The sequence below is a fragment of the Carettochelys insculpta genome, chromosome 19 (assembly GCF_033958435.1).
Source record: "Carettochelys insculpta isolate YL-2023 chromosome 19, ASM3395843v1, whole genome shotgun sequence".
NCBI lineage: Eukaryota > Metazoa > Chordata > Testudines > Carettochelyidae > Carettochelys > Carettochelys insculpta.
Window position 1 is genome coordinate 24,726,500 of NC_134155.1, and position 16,952 is coordinate 24,743,451.

Genomic DNA, 16,952 nt, shown 5'->3' on the forward strand with positions numbered 1-16,952 from the left:
TTCTTGGCTGCAAGGGCACACTGTTTATTCATATCCAGCCTTTCATCCACCAAAATCCCTAGGTCCCTTTTCACTGTACTGCTACTTAGCCAGTCTGTCCCCAACCTATAACAATGCTTGGGATTCTTCCATTCCAAGTGCACAACTCTACACTTCTCCTTGTTGAACCACATCGGATTCCTTTTGACCCAATCCTCCAATTTATCCAGGACACACTGAACCTTCCCTCTACCTCTCCCCCTAGCTTGATGTCATCCGCAAAATTGGTGAGGGTACACTTTAGTCCCTCATCCAGGTCATTAATAAAGATGTTCAAGAATACCAGTCCCAAAACCGAACCTTGGGGCACTCCACCTGAAACCGACCACCATCCAGACATTGAGCCATTGATCACTACCAGTTGGGCCTGACCATCAAGCCAGCTAAATTACTATCCATCTTATAGTCCATGGATCCAATCCATACTTCTTTAACAAGAATGTTGTGAGAAACTGTATCAAAAGCTTTGCTGAAGTCAAGGTATATCACATCCACTGATTTCCCCATGTCCATAAAGCCTGTTACCTCATCATACAAGCTAATCAGATTGGACATGGACTTGCCCTTGGCAAATCCATGTTGACTAGTTTTGATCACTTTCCCCTGTTCCAAGTGTTTCAAAATAGATTCCTTGAGGATCCCGTCCATTATTTTTCCAGAGACTTAGGTAAGGCTGACTGGTCTATAGTTCTCTGGATTGTCCTTCTTTCATTTTTTAAGGATGGGCAGTACATTTGTCTTTCTCCAATCATCCTGAATCTCTCCCAGTCTCCAAGAGTCTTCAAAGATAATGGCCAAAAGCTCAGCCATCACGTCTGTCAATTCTCTCAGCACACTTGGGTGCATTAAATCCAGACCCATGGATTTGTGTACATCTAGTTTTTCTAAGTAGCTCTTAAATCATTCCTTCCCCACCGAGGGCTGCCCTCCACCTTCCCATACTTCACCGTCTAGCACCTCAGTGTGGGAGCTGTCCTTCTCAGTAAAGACTGAGGGGAAAAAAAAAAGCTTTGAGTACTTCAGCTTTTCTTACATCATCTGTCACTAGGTTACCTCTTTCATCCAGTAATAGCCCCACACCTTCTCTAATAACCCTCTTATTGTCAACATGCCTGTAGAAGCCCTTCTTGCTGCCCTTCATATACCTTGCCAGCTGCAGTCCCAATTGTGCCTTTGTTGTCTTGATTACTGCCCAGCATTTTCCAGCCATATATTTATACTCCTCCTTAGTCATGTGTCCAAGTTTCCACTTCTTATACGCATCTTTTTTGAGTTTAAGCTGACCAAGGATTTCCCTGCTAAGCCAAGATGGTTACCTACCATATTTGCATTTTATTATCAGTGGGATTGTTTGTTCCTGTGCCTTCAGTAAGCCTTCTTTAAAATATGGCCTGTTCTCCTGAACTCTTTTCCCCTTCATCTTCGTTTCCCAAGGGATCCTGCCCATCAGTTCTCTCAGGGAGTCAAAGTCTGCTCTTTTGAAATCAAGGGTCTGTATATTACTGCTCACCTTTCTTCCTTGTGCAAGGATTCTGAAATCTACCATCTCATGATCACTGGAGCCCAGGTGGCCACCCACTTTTATTTCTCCTACTAGTTCCTCCCTGTTTGTGAGCAGCAAGTCAAGTTGTGCATGGTCCCTGGTCAGTTCCATCAGCACTTGTATCAGGAAGTTATCCCCAACATTCTCCAATAACTTCCTGGATTGTCTGTGTGTTTCTGTAGTGGTCTCCCAACAAATGTCTGGATAATTAAAATCTCCCGTGAGAACCAGGGCCTGTGATTTGGAAGCGCCTCTTAGCTGTCTGAAGAAATCCTCATCTACCTCATCTCCCTGATCTGCCCATTTATAGCAGACACCAACTACAACACCACTTCTGTTGCTTCCGCCTCTAAACTTAATGCTAAGACACTCAGTTGGCTCTTCTCCCTCTTTATACTGGAGCACTCAGCAAACAAAATGCTCCTTCACACAGAGCACAACTCCTTCTCCTTTTCTCCCCTGCCTGTCCTTCCTAAACAGTTTATACCTTTCCATGACCGTGCTCCACCTATGCGAGTCATCCCACCAAGTAGTCGTTATTCCAATCACTCCATACTTCTTAGACTGTGCCAGGGTGTCTAGGTTCTCCTGTTTGTTTCCTAGGCTTCTAACATTTGTATAACAAGCACCTTAGAGAAGTGGCTGATTGGTCCTCTTTCCCCTCTTCACCCGGGAATCCTACTTTGTTGTACCCTACTCCTTCCCCACTTAACCTCAGGGCTTGTGTCACGGTCCCCCAATGAACCTAGTTTTAAGCCCTCCTCACAGTTATAGTGCAAAGTCTACTCTGACTTCTGCTTTATCTATTACACAATACTACAAAAAGCGCTCCATGACTGCCATACGTTACTTCTCGCCCCTGAATTTAGTATTGCAGTTAGATGGTAAGCCTTACTGTGATGCTTTCTACAAACAATGGTTGTCCCATCAACACTATCCAGTTAGTCTGAAAGCTGTGAATGCATCTTCAGACAGACAGTGAAAAGTAGCTCCTGTGTTCTCCTCTGTACCATGAACTGGAAGGGTCTTACTCACAGCTCCAGTAATTTGGTAAAAGTAAACTTCCAAAACTTTTCAGAATCTCTGAAATGGGAACAGGTAACATGGGGAATGGACTCATTTGTGTCAAGCACATCAGTTCTTTAAAGGACAATTCACCAGTTTTAGTTAACACACACACACACACACCAGCATTTAGATACTTTCATTAGTATTATATCTATTTACATCAGCTACACAAAATATCCCATTAAAAGAAATTTATTTTCTCAGGATGTCTGTTAGACTGATAACCAAAGAAACTATCTATAGGCATCTGCTTTTTTTTTTTTTTAAAAAACACAGCAGCACATAAGTCTCCCAACATCATGCTGGGGATATTGGTTAAGTATTTATACTTATGGAAGTATAACCAAGTGTTCTTGTTTTTCCAGCTGGTTTTTGCATACCTCACCCTCAGTGAAGATAGTTTTAATACATATAACATTTTTATTACAGTCAGATGGAAGTCTTGATCGCTCATATTCCGTGAAAATTCCACTGTACTTTTTAAAAAAAGACCAGGATGCCCCACCCCATATAATCTGGTTTACTAGCTCATGTAAGCATTACACAAATTTAAGTATGAAATAAACATAATAAAAATATCAAAACAAAAAGCAGTGAAGTAGCACTTTAAAGATGAGCAAAATAGTTTATTAGGTGAGCTTTCGTGGGACAGACCCACTTCTTCACACCATAGCCAGACCAGAACAGACTCAATATTTAAGGCACAGAGAACCAAAAACAGTAAGCAAGGAGGACAAATCAGAAAAAGATAATCAAGGTGAGCAAATCAGAGAGTGGAGGGGTGGGGGGGAAGGTCAAGAATTACTATAATAAAAATACTTTAATCTAAAAATCAATGTGGCACAAGGATCTCTGGTTCCTTTTATTTTGATGAGCTGTTATGGTTTGAGAGGAAAGCATGGAATACAGTTCATTCCAATCCACTGTTTTGCTTCTAAAGTTAAAGTACCCTGAATGAAGATTGCAAGAGATAACTCCTGCTAAATGCACAGTGCCACTGTATTATTAACAGTGGTACAGCAGCTCTACATTTAAGAAGCTGGTCGTCTTTAAAATTGATGGGAACAATTATTCATTGATTGCCTTTGGCATAGCATACCACCAGATTACTTGACCTTAGTGAATACGGCCACTGAAAAAGTAGCATATGAGACAATTATGTTAAATTGTGTTAGTAAACACTATCTTACCATAAACTAGTACAAAGGTCATCCTATAGGAAGAAAATTGGAAAACCAAGAACTGTACTGAGGCACAAACACATACAATATTAAAAAGAATAATCATTCAGATTTTAAGAAGACATGCATGTTGTTCCTGTGGAATAGCCTGTCGCACTAGTTTAACCATACTATCTAGAGCTTGATTTCAAGCTAACATCACAACAAAAAACACATATAGACCATTGACAATTGCACCAATTATTTCATCATGACAGTTGGTTTCCACCAAGGAGAATAAATTGCATGTCCATCTACAGTTAATCCGAAGTAAAGTACAAGGCTGCCATTCTTGAACGCACTCACAGGGGTAATCATGTTGGCCTGTATCTTCACAAAAAGCAAGCAGTCCTGTAGCACCTTAAAGACTAACAATTATTTTATAGGTAAGACCTGCTTCTTCAGATTTTCAACTACAGTAGACCAGCGCTTTGCATGGACTCGACTTATGCATTTTATATTAACACAGTTCGAGTCCGGTGGGGGGTGGGACCCTACTGTACAATTCCTGTTCTTCCCGGCATAGCCCTCCCTGCAAGCCACTTTCCTGTTCTCCACGTTGCAGAGGGCAGGTGTTTACGGCTCGTGCCCCCAAAGTTGTGCAAGGAGCGATGCAGGGGAGGAAGAGGGAGGAAATATGCTTTGCACGCGCATGCACACAAACTCCTGCAGTCTTGCATATACGTTTTTCATACCCCATGCAGTCTTCTCCCTCCAAACAGCCCCTGAACCAGCTGCCACTCCAGGGACATCCCCTGATATTGGGCTCAATCGCTCTGTTCATTTGTGTTTTTTGCACAGAGGCACTTCTATACTGGGATCTGATGAGCATTTGTAGTTCACTTTCTCCCACGCTTGCCAGGATCCAATCTGTAATTTCAAGGGTTATTTTCAGCAACCAGCTTTGCACAGAAGAAAGTCTGCTTGGAAGAAGCCTCTGAAAAACAGTTGGAAATGAGGATGGCATCCTGGGGCAGAAGTGCTGGCATGCCGCTTCTGTTCTCCTTAGTATGAGGCAGGGTACACGGCACAGCCCAGAAGCCAAGGAGGGCTGATCCTACTCCCCATCTCGCCCTGCCTGCATGTCTCTCAGGCACTGGAGAAATTGTGGGGGCTGTTGCTGCTTCAAACTGAACCTCAACTTCACCCAGCAGAAATGGTAATGTACTTGTCACTTGATTAACCTGGAACGCTGCTGCTCAGTTGGGGAAAGCTGCTTCTGTCCTAACAACAAAAGTAGGGCACAGAGATTCACAGCGGCTCATGGACTCACAGTGTCCTTGGCAAAGGCAGATAACACAAGTAAAAACCTTGGACCCACCCCCCCCTTACCTGATACACCTGTGCTGCTGGATACACAGCGGAACTAAGGATGGCGAAATCCAGGAGGCAGCTCGCCTTTAGCTCACGTGTAGAGCACAGGGCTTTAGTCCCTATGCTCACAAAATCCAGGTGAGAAATTTTATTGTGGTCCCAGGCATCAGACAGTGGGAAAACAAACTCTGGCACTCCTGCTGCCATGGAAGCACAGAGGAAGCTGCTGTAATGCCTTACTTTTGTTATTAGGAGAGAAGCAGCTTTCCACCAACTGAGCAGCAGCATTTGGGGTTAATCAAGTGAGAAGTAAGTTAAGAGGCATGTGTGGAGAAGGCTTATCTCTAGGGTAGTTAAGCTAAATTGGAAGCAATTTGTAAAGTTCATGATATTTCACAGGCCCTTTGCCAGTGGCAGGGACCCAAGAAACTGATGAGCCCTGGAGGGCTGGTCAATTTCTCAGTTCCTACGAGCCCAGGGAAACCAGGAGCCAGCCTGGTTCCCATTTCCCCCAAACTTGACAGAAATCTGAGTTACGCTAGGGTGCAAGGAATGCAACTCCCCCCGGTGTAATTCAGGGGTCTACCATAATCTGGATCATAAGATTTCGTGGGCAAAGACACGCTTCGTCAAGTGCCACAGGACTTCTTGTTTTTGAAGATACAGACTAACTTGGCTACCTCTCTCATATTATAATCTGAAATCTTTTTGACAAGATACAGAAATAAATTTGCTTGTTAGTCTTCAAGGTACTACAGAACTGCTTGATTCTTGAATGCAGACATCAACGTAACCAAAGCAATAGGAAATATTGCTCACCTTGATTATCTTTTTCTGATTTGTCCTCCTTGCTTACTGTTTTTGGTTCTCTGTGCCTTAAATATTGAGTCTGTTCTGGTCTGGCTATGGTCTGAAGTAGTGGGTGTGTCCCACAAAAGCTCACCTAATAAACCATTTTGCTCATCTTTAAAGTGCTACTTGACTGCTTTTTGTTCTTATCTCCCCAGTGCACTAACTACACCGTTTGCTACATCTGATATGGACAACAGAAGGGATCCCAAAGGATTGGAGAAAAGGGCTGCTAGTGAAACTCCCTAAATCCAGAGATCTCTCAGTGCATGAAAAGTGGAGGGGGATCACCCTCCTGTCCATTCCAAGCCAAGTACTAACCAGAGTCATCCTGGAACGAATGAAAGATGCCATAGACTGCAAATTATGGGAAGAACAGGCAGGTTTTAGGAGAGGACGATTCTGCACAGACCAGAGAGTAACACGTCAGATCATCACAGACCAATGCATCCAATGGCAAGCACCACTCTACATCGACTTCACAGACTTCATGAAAGCCTTCGATAGTGTGGACAGGCAGCCCAGCTGGACCACTGCGCCACATAATGGAGTCCCAGGCAAATCGATTACCGTCAAAAAACTATATGAAGAATACTCCTGTCATGTCATCCACGATGGAACACTGTTAGAAAAATTCCAGGTTACAACAGGTGTACACGAAGTCTATCTTCTTTCTTCATTACTCTTCCTGATTGCCCTAGACTGTGTCACAAAAATAGCATATGCCAACTCAGGAGGGGACTCCAATGGACCCAAAACTAGAAAACCTGAAGATCAAGAGTTTCCAGATAAACTACAGCATATGAAAGTGAAGATGGATGCCGTACAGGAAGCAGCTGAGTGAATGGGCCTCACAATCAGTCAAGAGAAGACCAAAGTGATGCACGTTATTAATAGACAGAGAAGCAAAATTACAATTAAAGAAAAAGCTGTGCAAGATGTTGACCAGTTTGTATATGTGGGAAGTGTTATCAGCAAGAACGGGGCACTGAAGACGACATCAGTGCAAGAGTACAAAAGGCACAGCAAGTCTTTGCCACATTACAACCAATCGGGTGTACAAGAGCCATTTCAACAAGAACCAAACTATGTATTTTCACTTCCAATGTGAAATGAATGCTGCTGTATGGTTCAGAGACGTGGTGCGTTGTCCAGAGCAACATGAGAAAATTCAGACATTTGTTAATAAATGCCTTAGATGCATTCTCCAGCTACAGCGGTATGATAGAATGCCAGATGAAACCTTGTGGACCAAAACAAACCAGAAGCCAATGGTGGTCCAGATCAAGAAGAGAAAATGGTGATGGGCAGGTCATATACTGTGTAAGAACTGCAAGGAATGTATCATGAGACAAGTATCAGAATGGAATGCAAAGCAAAAGAAGAAAAGGGGACATCCCAAACAAACATGGCGACAAAGTTTCCCGGGCGAAGTAAAAGCAGCTGGCTTAAAGTAGGATCAAATCAAGACTACAGACAAGGATCACAAGAGATGGAGAATGACTGTGGAGGCCCTATGCTCCACTAGGAGCCCAAAGGATTAATCATCATCATCATCATCTCCCCAGTTTACTAAACCAAGGCAGGAAGATGCACACATATGCTATATTACAGCTGTTTACAAGAGTTTTAAGGAGACAGGATATAGCGCAATGGGTTCCCCCATAAGTAGTACTCCTAGGCAGTAATATAAATAATAATGATAAAACTAAGTATTCTTTAAAGGTTCTTTGTTGGGGTGCTCACTACTTCTTCCACAGTAGCAACTAAAAGAGATCACTGAGCATTGTTTGCTATAAAGCTAGCTGAAAAAATCCTCACTACATTCTCCAAGCCAGGTCTGGTGTTCTGTTGTCATTTTTAATTAAACTTCAACTTATAAAATCATTTCCAAGTTAAAAAATAAAGAACAGTGCCACCAGTCATACACAAAATGTGCTTATATTCACATTTATACACTAGAAGATCAAAAAATGACACAATGCAAATTTGAGGAAACCATGATGCCGGAAAGCATATGTCCAAGGGAGGAGTCAAGATCCATGTTACTCCAGTAGAATTGTGCATCAAGGTATAAAACTAAAGTAGATCTGTAAGCACAACATAAAACCCTTTTGGTTCATCTGTATTCTGAAAAAAACTCTCATTTCAGCTGATTCTCATGTTTGTGAGTCCTTATTCTACTTGACTGAATTGAACAAGACCTCAAATATCTCCACAATTTTAATTAGGGGGAGTGTAGCATTATAGATACAATATTAGTTATTTACAAATACAGCAAACTTGCTGTTTAACTAGTGTTAGTCAGGATAAACATCATATTCCAACCCAAACTAGCTGTGAAATGCAAAATAAAATGTATATGAAACTAAACACCTGATCATTCAGTATGGCACACAGATGGCAGAGTTTACTTCACAGCATCTAAAATAGCTGGAAAAACTTACGTTTCCAGATAGCGGATACGTTGTCTTTTTAACAAGTGTCTAACAGGTAAGAGAGCTGCATGCTATTTCTGGTTTTAAACTCCAATTTTCTCCAAGGTCTTGAAAAACGAATTAGCCTTTGACACTTATAAATTAGGCTGATGGAGCTATGTCACTCACGGATGTGAAAAACCCATACTCCTGATCACTACGGTTATGCCAGCCTAGTCCCTCATACAGGCACAACTAGGTCAACAGAAGAATGCTTCCATCAACTTAGCTATAGTTGCTCAAAGTAGAGAGTGTTCCTACAATGAAAGAAAAACCCCTTCAGTCCATGTAGGCTGCATCTACCCCACAGGGCTGTAGACATAGCTATGAAAACAGAGCTATCCTGGTATAGTCCCTGTACGATAAATAGACCCTCTGTTCCCTCCTCTGTAAAATAGGAATGAAAGAGTTCTGTATGGGAAAAAGACTGCAGGCATTTTGAAGCTATGCTTTACACACGCTTTTAAAATACATAAAAATAATTATGGCTCTGAAAACAATGTCCATTTAGTACCAAACGTTTTGAAGTCCAAGATCTGCCCTGTTCAGTTTGGGCAATTGCTATGATAAAATCCAAGAGGACTGAATAGGATGTCTGATATAAATCATTACGGCTAACAGGAGATGTTGTATGGCATTTATGCAACTGTCCAGTATCCCAGTGCTGAATCCCTCAGTGTCCTGGTATTACAGTACATCTTTCTGAGGCCTGGAAAATTCAGAATCAGATAAGCTTAGAACAACATCTTTTCAATTGCCATCTTGCTTCTCTGTCTTTAACCAACCTTAATTCCAGCGAGATACAAATGGCTGGCAATCTGTGAATTACTAGAGGCAGCAGAAGCCAGTGCCTGATATCATCTGGAAACATGCAGGCCCAACTATCAATGGTATAAAGCAATAATATGTACCTTGCAGTTTGAAAGATCTCACAAGGTTGTAGGGATGGTAACCAAGATATAGCACAAAGGAGAGTGACCCTCCAAGCCAAGATAGATCTGTACTAGCTTGAGTGCTAAAAATAGTGTGGACTTGGAGGCTCAGGCTGGAGCTCATGTTTTCAAGCCTAAGGTGTCAGCTACACACACAGGATTTTTTTAAGCGTCCATGCTCCTATGGGCTGGAGAGGAGGGGAGCCTGCTTTCTGGAGGCACCCCCCCCCCCCCATCCACCAGGAACTGAGTAGCCAGTTACTCAATCACTCAACTTCCACAGCACAGCATTGAGCAGATTTTGAAAATGTATCTGTGCTCACTAAGATGGTGTATTCTGTGGTAGATTTGGAACATTAATGCCTTCAGCCCTTCCTTAGCTTGTTGTATACACTATTATGTTGCAAATCTCTCTTGTAAGACTAACCATAGTAAATGTAACTTATAAGCAATCCACGCAGCTGAAAAAGTGAATGTGCCATGGAACTGTTTGTCCCATTGAAGTGTGCCATGTTCCTGAAAAGGTTGGGAACCACTGATTTAGTATATACTTTAAAAAAATCTGTGTAGAACGTTGGGAGCAGTGCAGGGAAATCGTGCTGCAGTCTGAATTATGATTTACCAGAAGGAACTGGAACTCATAGTGCTCCCCTCAAAATTGTATTTCAATACCATACATATTAAATTATCCGGTTATACAAGATGTCAGAGCCCTGCCCAGTAAACAACAGACTGTCATCATTGCAAGTAATTCAAAAGCCACACCAATTCTTAAACATAGGGAGTGGATAATAGCTATTGATCACTCCAACTGCGCCACAGTAACAAACATCAGTGATAGTCCAGATCTGTATCACAGAAAGTAAATGCCTCGTATGTGATCCAAGGCAGTAGGCAGACCTGGTGCATCTGACAAAGTGGATCTTTGCCCACAAAAGCTTATGCTCCAAAATATCTGTTAGTCTATAAGGTGCCACAGGATTTCTTGTTGCTTTTGAAGATTGACTAACTTGGCTTCCTCTCTGATACTGGTTCATATTGTATTTCCAACTTGATACAGTATTGCAAACCCCAAATATTAAATAATCACAAATAAGGCCCCCCGAAAATGAGATTTTAAAAACATCTGGGGAGTTGTCTCTTCTGATTCTTGAACATAGGACACACGAGTCACATTTTCAAGCTTTTCTTGGCAACAATGAGAGAGGGGGAAGTAGGGAGATATAAATAAGAGCTGGGATTGTCAAGGGACTGGGACTGTAATATGTTTCCTAGAATTGAGGCTTGAAAAAAACCCACCAAATATCATGAAAGTTGGCAAGAGTTCATCAATCTTGAAAGAACTGCACCATGTTCCCAGCCAGCCCTGCACAACTCGTTTGCCGTTATGAAGCATTGTTAACTCCCCCTATTCCCATCCAAATACCCATGCTAGATGGTGACAAGTTCCACAGTGGGGTAGCTACAGATGGTGCCCTGCTCTCTGCATCAGTGCAAGCATTGCTAGTGTGGCTGCACACCACTGACACAAGGAGCATACTGAAGACATTCAAAAGTGATTTAATGATTGACAGCTGTACATCGACATAACTCAAGCTGACTTAATTTTGTAGCATAAATTTGCCCTTATAGTAAGAGGTCAGTGTGCACAAAATGAGTATGAAACAGCAACACAGAGCAGAAGCAGAGTGATGTTACAGGAAACAAGCGATCACATTCAACAACTGACAAGTAACAGAGAGAAAGCCATGACTGACAAGTTTTTCAATTTCTTTAAAAGCTACAAGGCATAAACTGCAGAATTCTGTGAATTAAAAAAGCATAAGAATTATCTTCCTCAGTTTCTAGGTTTTTGATTATATACTGGGAAGGGACTTTTAAGACACAGCTTTATCTGGAATGTGAAAAACAAACTGTTACCAAAAATATTTTGCAATGCTTGTGTAATGGCCTCAAGAGAGCCAGTAATTAGACAACTACGCTACTAGCAGTCACAGAAGCTATAGTTTAGAGCTAACCCTGCTTTGGAACAACTGAAACTGTCTCCAGCGTGAAGATCACACACAGGCAGCAGTGTTTCCCTGCAAGCATCTAACAGTTTCATTATTGTTTAACCACCACTAGCTCCTCTCTCCTCCCCCACCCCCAAAAAACCCATCTAACAATCAATTAAGCTTCACTTCACATTTCACCCATTTCTGCAGTTAGTCTAGATAGAATGTCAATATGGGAAGAGTTTCCTGGATTTACAAAAGAAAAAATGCTAATTATAAATGCACACACCCTTTTTCTTATAATTGAGATACTAATTATTTAAAAAATATTCAGGGGATCCAATAGCCATTTCTCTTCAAAATTACAAATTTGTGTTCAGAATTACAACCTGTGAAGAGTCCATCAGGCATGCAATGACTAAAAGCAGCTCATTGCAGACAGTTGTAAGACAAAGGGTTCCACCAATTCAAATCTCTTAATGGGGACTTCACTGACAGGGTTACCAGCTGTGCTGTATCAGAATGCACTAATTGCACAATACAATGCAACTTTAACTTGCTGTAAACTACACTTTCCACATCCAAAGAATTTCTTTGCTCTGAAGAATCTGAACCACAGCCACCTAAGAGAAAATATTTCCAAAGAAATATTCATGTGAATGTCTAAGCAAACTATGAATGCATGATACAAATTTATAAAACATGTCATCATTGCACATAAACAAAGTACTGTAAATTACCTCATTAGCAATCTCTCATCTTTACCGTTGGTGATTTTAACAACCACAAAACTGATGAAACAGCATGATATTAAGCAATTTACTGATGCTATAAAGTCATTGGCTTTAGAGCAGATTGTTTTGACACTGACAAGGGAGGTCGACAATATCAACTTACGCTTGATATACACATACAAATTGCACTAGCATACCTAAAGGCGTGGTTTTTCACTAATGGAGTTAAATCAATGCAGCCTTGTGCTTGATCAGACTCAGGCCAATCACATAACTAAAACTGACTTACCAGTGGTCAACTGTTAGGGCTGAACTCATAGAAGAAGGTCAATGGGAGCATTTCTTACATTCACCTTCCTTAATCCACATCACAAGTACAGTAAATTACCATACACTCAGTAGATATGGGGACATATTGAAACAGATGCATCCTGTCTCTACAAGCTACAATTATTTCTAAAGACTTGAAAAATCATTAACATGGAAGTGTATCTTCTAGGGAACATACAGCATTTCCAGGAATTGCAGACCAATGTGCTTCACTCCCAGTTTAAAGAATCTGATTTAAGGTTGCCAACTATCCTGACTGGTCAGTAGACAAATGTAGGAGAGCATGCCTCAGCATGAGGTTTCATTATGATCTCTATAGAGATTAGCTTAAATCCTGAAACATTAGGTTTAATATTCTTTCCAAAATATTAAGACACTGAATAAACATTTAAATTAGTCCCTGGCCCAAGGAATTTACAGTCTAGGTTACAAGTAAATGAAACCAAAAAAAACTGGCGGGTTGCATTTTAAGCTACACTATTACAAGCTATACTATTACAAGCATCTCTAGCTACAAGACCTAAAAGCATAGACTATCAATGACAAACAAACAAACAGGCTTGGGATGGGAAAGGCAAGAAGGAATTAGTTTGACAAAATAGAGGCATCTACCATGCTAATAAGCCCCAATAGTTTCTGTCTTAAATTTATTTGTAATGCTGTAAACATCAGAAGAAATGACAGAGGGACACACTATTCAAAGGGAGTAACTCTTGTGGAACCTTGGCTTGTTCTTAGTCTATTTCACCTCAGCAAAAGCATAAGTAAACAAACATTTATTTACAGATATAACTCACAACGGAAAAACAGTCGCAGAGAGGTAGCAGTGTGTGTCTGCCTTTCACAAAAAAAAAAAAAGGAGACAGGTAGCACTTTAAAGACTAACAAAATAATTTCAGGTTATGAGCTTTCGTGGGGCAGACCCACTTCTTCATATCTGGACGTAGTGCACTATTAGGCCCTATTTCCAGATCTGAAGAAGTGGGTCTGCCCCCCATGGAACTCCATCACCTAATATATATTTTTGTTAGTCTTTTAAAGTGCTATATGACTCCTTGTTTGTTTCACAACAGACAATATTTTTTTCACTTTCATTGAAGTCAGATTATTTCTGACAGAGAAAATGTGCAAACTATACTACTCTATATTTAGACCATTCCCTAACCACCCATGGGATTCCCCCTAAAGCAGTAAGCATTGACCTGGGTGGTAGACAAGATAATGTATTTAGAAGGATCCAGTTGTTCCATTAACGCCAATTATGTTTATCCCTAAGGCAGCTTGCTGCTATAATCACAAAATCTTTACCACCAACACTGAACACAGGTGTTACAAGGACATATTTTGAGCATGTGGGGAAGTAGAGTCCAAAACAGTGGTTCTCAACCCATGGCACAATCAAGCACACAGTGGCAGCCTATGTGACATTTTCAGGGCCATACAGATCACTACCTGTATATATCATGTGGATGCATATCACATAACATATGTGGCACAAAATGGTAAATAGGCTGGGAACCTCTGATCTAGAAAATGCAAGAAATAATAAATATTGTTTAAATAAAAGTAGTTAACACTCACTAGTCTTCTGCTAATACTTACATGGGTTCAATTTATTTGGATTTGGTATTAGTAAAACTTTTGACAACTAGTAAACTTCAAATAAAACCAAAAGGATTCATGTAGCCATCTGTTTAATAACAGATTGCAGTTAATACCCTGAGAAAAAGAAACCCCAATGCCTTCAAACAGGTAATCATAAGTAAACAAATTACCGTACCTTCCCATCTCCAGCATAACGAAAGGGAATGCTGAAACTGGACAAGTATTTCCCTTAGTTCAAGTCCTTATTTATCCAGTCAAGTAAAAAAGACTTTAGTAACCCAAATAATACACCATAGCATCACAGTTCTCTAAGCAGATAATCTAGTTACGAATGATGGTATAATATGCGCTAAAGACATACTGCATATCTACTCTGTGGGAAAAAAAAATAGTGGCAATGCAGAGGCTTAGTAAACAATACATAAATGAACAATTCCCATATCTCTTGGCAAATTAGAAAACTTGCACATTACAAAAATCTGTGAATTGAAAAGCTAAATCCTTTTAAATTCTTTTATCTTGCTCATCTGTCCAGTACTGGAGTGCCTTCTGTTATCCTAATGACACATGAGACTAAAATACATGAACGGTTACAACGTGCAAGAGTCCTTCCATTAACATTCAAAACATGTAAAACAGGAACAGGCAACCAGGAATAGCAAGTGGGCCACATGAGTAGGCCTCCTTCACCTCAGTGGGCTGCAGTACCCCATAGCTCACTGGGGTTTCACCTGAAGCCCCACAGCCCCCATATGCTCCACCCCCTGACACATACCTCTCATGCACTGGAACCCCATATTTACCTGCTTCTTCCCCTCCCGCCCAGCACTTTCAAACTGAATCACGGCATTCCAGCTCTGGGAGGGAGGGAGAGAGAGAGAGAGAAAGGGGGAGAAGTGGGGATTCGTGTACCTCCAAAAGTGCTGGGAGGAAGGAGGAAGGCTTAGCAAGTGCAGGTACATAAAGGTGGGAGAACAGCCAGGGCTCCAGGGGCCACAGGTTGCCCACAATGGATGTAAGGTGTTTGCACATGTTTTACACTCCGCCCCAGCTCATAACTGCATAATGTGTACAAATTCAAACAGAACTGTGTTTATGAGAGTTTTCCATGTGACAAGCTTATCTACAATTAAACTGACTACTGCAAAGTTTGTTGGAGACCTATATTAACAAGGCAGGTCAGTATTTCCCCAACAACACAGACACACTTGGTCTAGCTTACAGCAAAAACAAAAACAAAAAACCAAAAACACTCGGGAGAAGTTATGCTACATTTCCTTTCTTTTTTTTTAAAAAATATGTTTTTAACTTTCCTTTTCACCTGACTCACAAATAACGCCCCTTCACCTTCCTGTTACATTCCCGTCATTATTTACATTTTTAGGACAAATATTTACCTTTACCCGGTTTCATTTAGGCATGACGTAGAAACAAGGAAGTTAAAGCTACACATTGAGCAACTAGCTTGCCCTTCACTCCATAAAAAGCCCAACATCCTGGTGCCCCCGGCACTGAGCCAGGCCACTTAGAGAGGATACAGCCCACGCGAGAGCAGTTCAGGCAAAATAACGCCTGACCAATTACAGCCACCCCACCCCCACCCGCATTGTTTCTCCCAGCACTACCGGACAGTAACCAACGAAGCGAAGGCAGGGCGGTGTCACTGTGCCCATTGCACAGACGGAACACTGAGGCGCACAGCGAGGGGACGGGACGCACTGAAGACGGGGGTAGACGCACAGTAGCTCCCGCCCCCTCCCCCAGTCACCCCCAACAGCCCTCAGAAAGGGGCGCTGCACCTCTCCAGCCCCGCTCTCACCCCCGGGCCCAGAGAGAGCGGAGCCCCAGGCCCCCCACACCAGGAACCCCGCCCCCATTTCCCCTCGCCCATCACCTGCGCGGCCGCTCGCTCGCTCGCTCGCTCGCGGGAGGGGCTGTCTCGTGTCGCCCGGGCCCTCCCCTCGGGAGGGGGAGGGGGAGGGGGAGGGGGAGGGGCGGAGGTGACTGCAGCGAACCTCCCCCTCCGCACGGCACCGCCGCGGCGCTATGGTAACTGCCCACCCCGGCGGGCGCCAGCCACAGAGACGAGTGGGCCAGAGCGGCAGGAGTCATCGAGAGGAGAGCTAGAGCGGCCTCTCGGCCCGGCCGCCCAAGCGCTGCCACGGCGACCTCTGCTGGCCTGGCGGGGTAGCGCAGCTCAGGCTGGGGGATGTGGGAACGACGAGGCCGTGGGGCAGCTGGTTCGAATCCCGCCCGAGGCAGGATCTGGCTCCCGGGTCCCCTCACCCAGGTAGCGAGTGTGAGCTTTGTTCCAGGGAGAGGGGGAGAGTTGCTTACGGAAGACAAAGCCTTTGGTCACTCCACCCTCACCACTCAATTGTGCAGGGTCCCCTCACCCCATGATGGGGCCTTGCCCTAACATCCCCTCACCCTATCAGGGGACGTGGCACCAGCACCCAGGTGCTCCCAGGCTGGGGGCTCACCCTCAGATGATATCCTGAAAGGAGAGCCCTGTTCAGGGATCAAATAAGAATAACCCACCAACAGCCTCCCTCCCCATGCCCAACAGGACCTGGCTGTAAGATCCCACTCCCACTGCTGGGTCTAGCTTTGAACCCATCCCCCAGGCAGGGGCTGATTTAGGGCCCTGCATGGGGTCAAGCAGCAGGAATCAATCTGAATCCAAGACCAGCCCCACTGGGGATTCAGTTCCTGACCTGAATTACAGCTTCTCTTCCTCTTCTTCAATGCATTGAGTTCCATGCAGATTAGCCTGCCTGGCTTTTAGGGGGCTAAGGCTTGAGATTATGCCTGGTCTGGGTGGGGGATATTATAGATTTCTGGGCC

The 16,952-nt window shown here is 42.9% G+C and overlaps 1 protein-coding gene across 2 annotated transcripts in view; it reads right to left on the reverse strand.

The window, feature by feature from the left end:
* RFFL (ring finger and FYVE like domain containing E3 ubiquitin protein ligase) overlaps positions 1–16,125 on the reverse strand; it is a 51,544-nt gene extending 35,419 nt beyond the window's left edge. For both annotated transcript variants that reach the window (XM_075013822.1, XM_075013821.1), the window contains exon 1: positions 16,000–16,125. The gene's annotated coding sequence lies outside the window, so the exon portion shown is untranslated. The remainder of the gene's footprint in view (positions 1–15,999) is intronic.
* Positions 16,126–16,952: the final 827 nt, after the last annotated feature.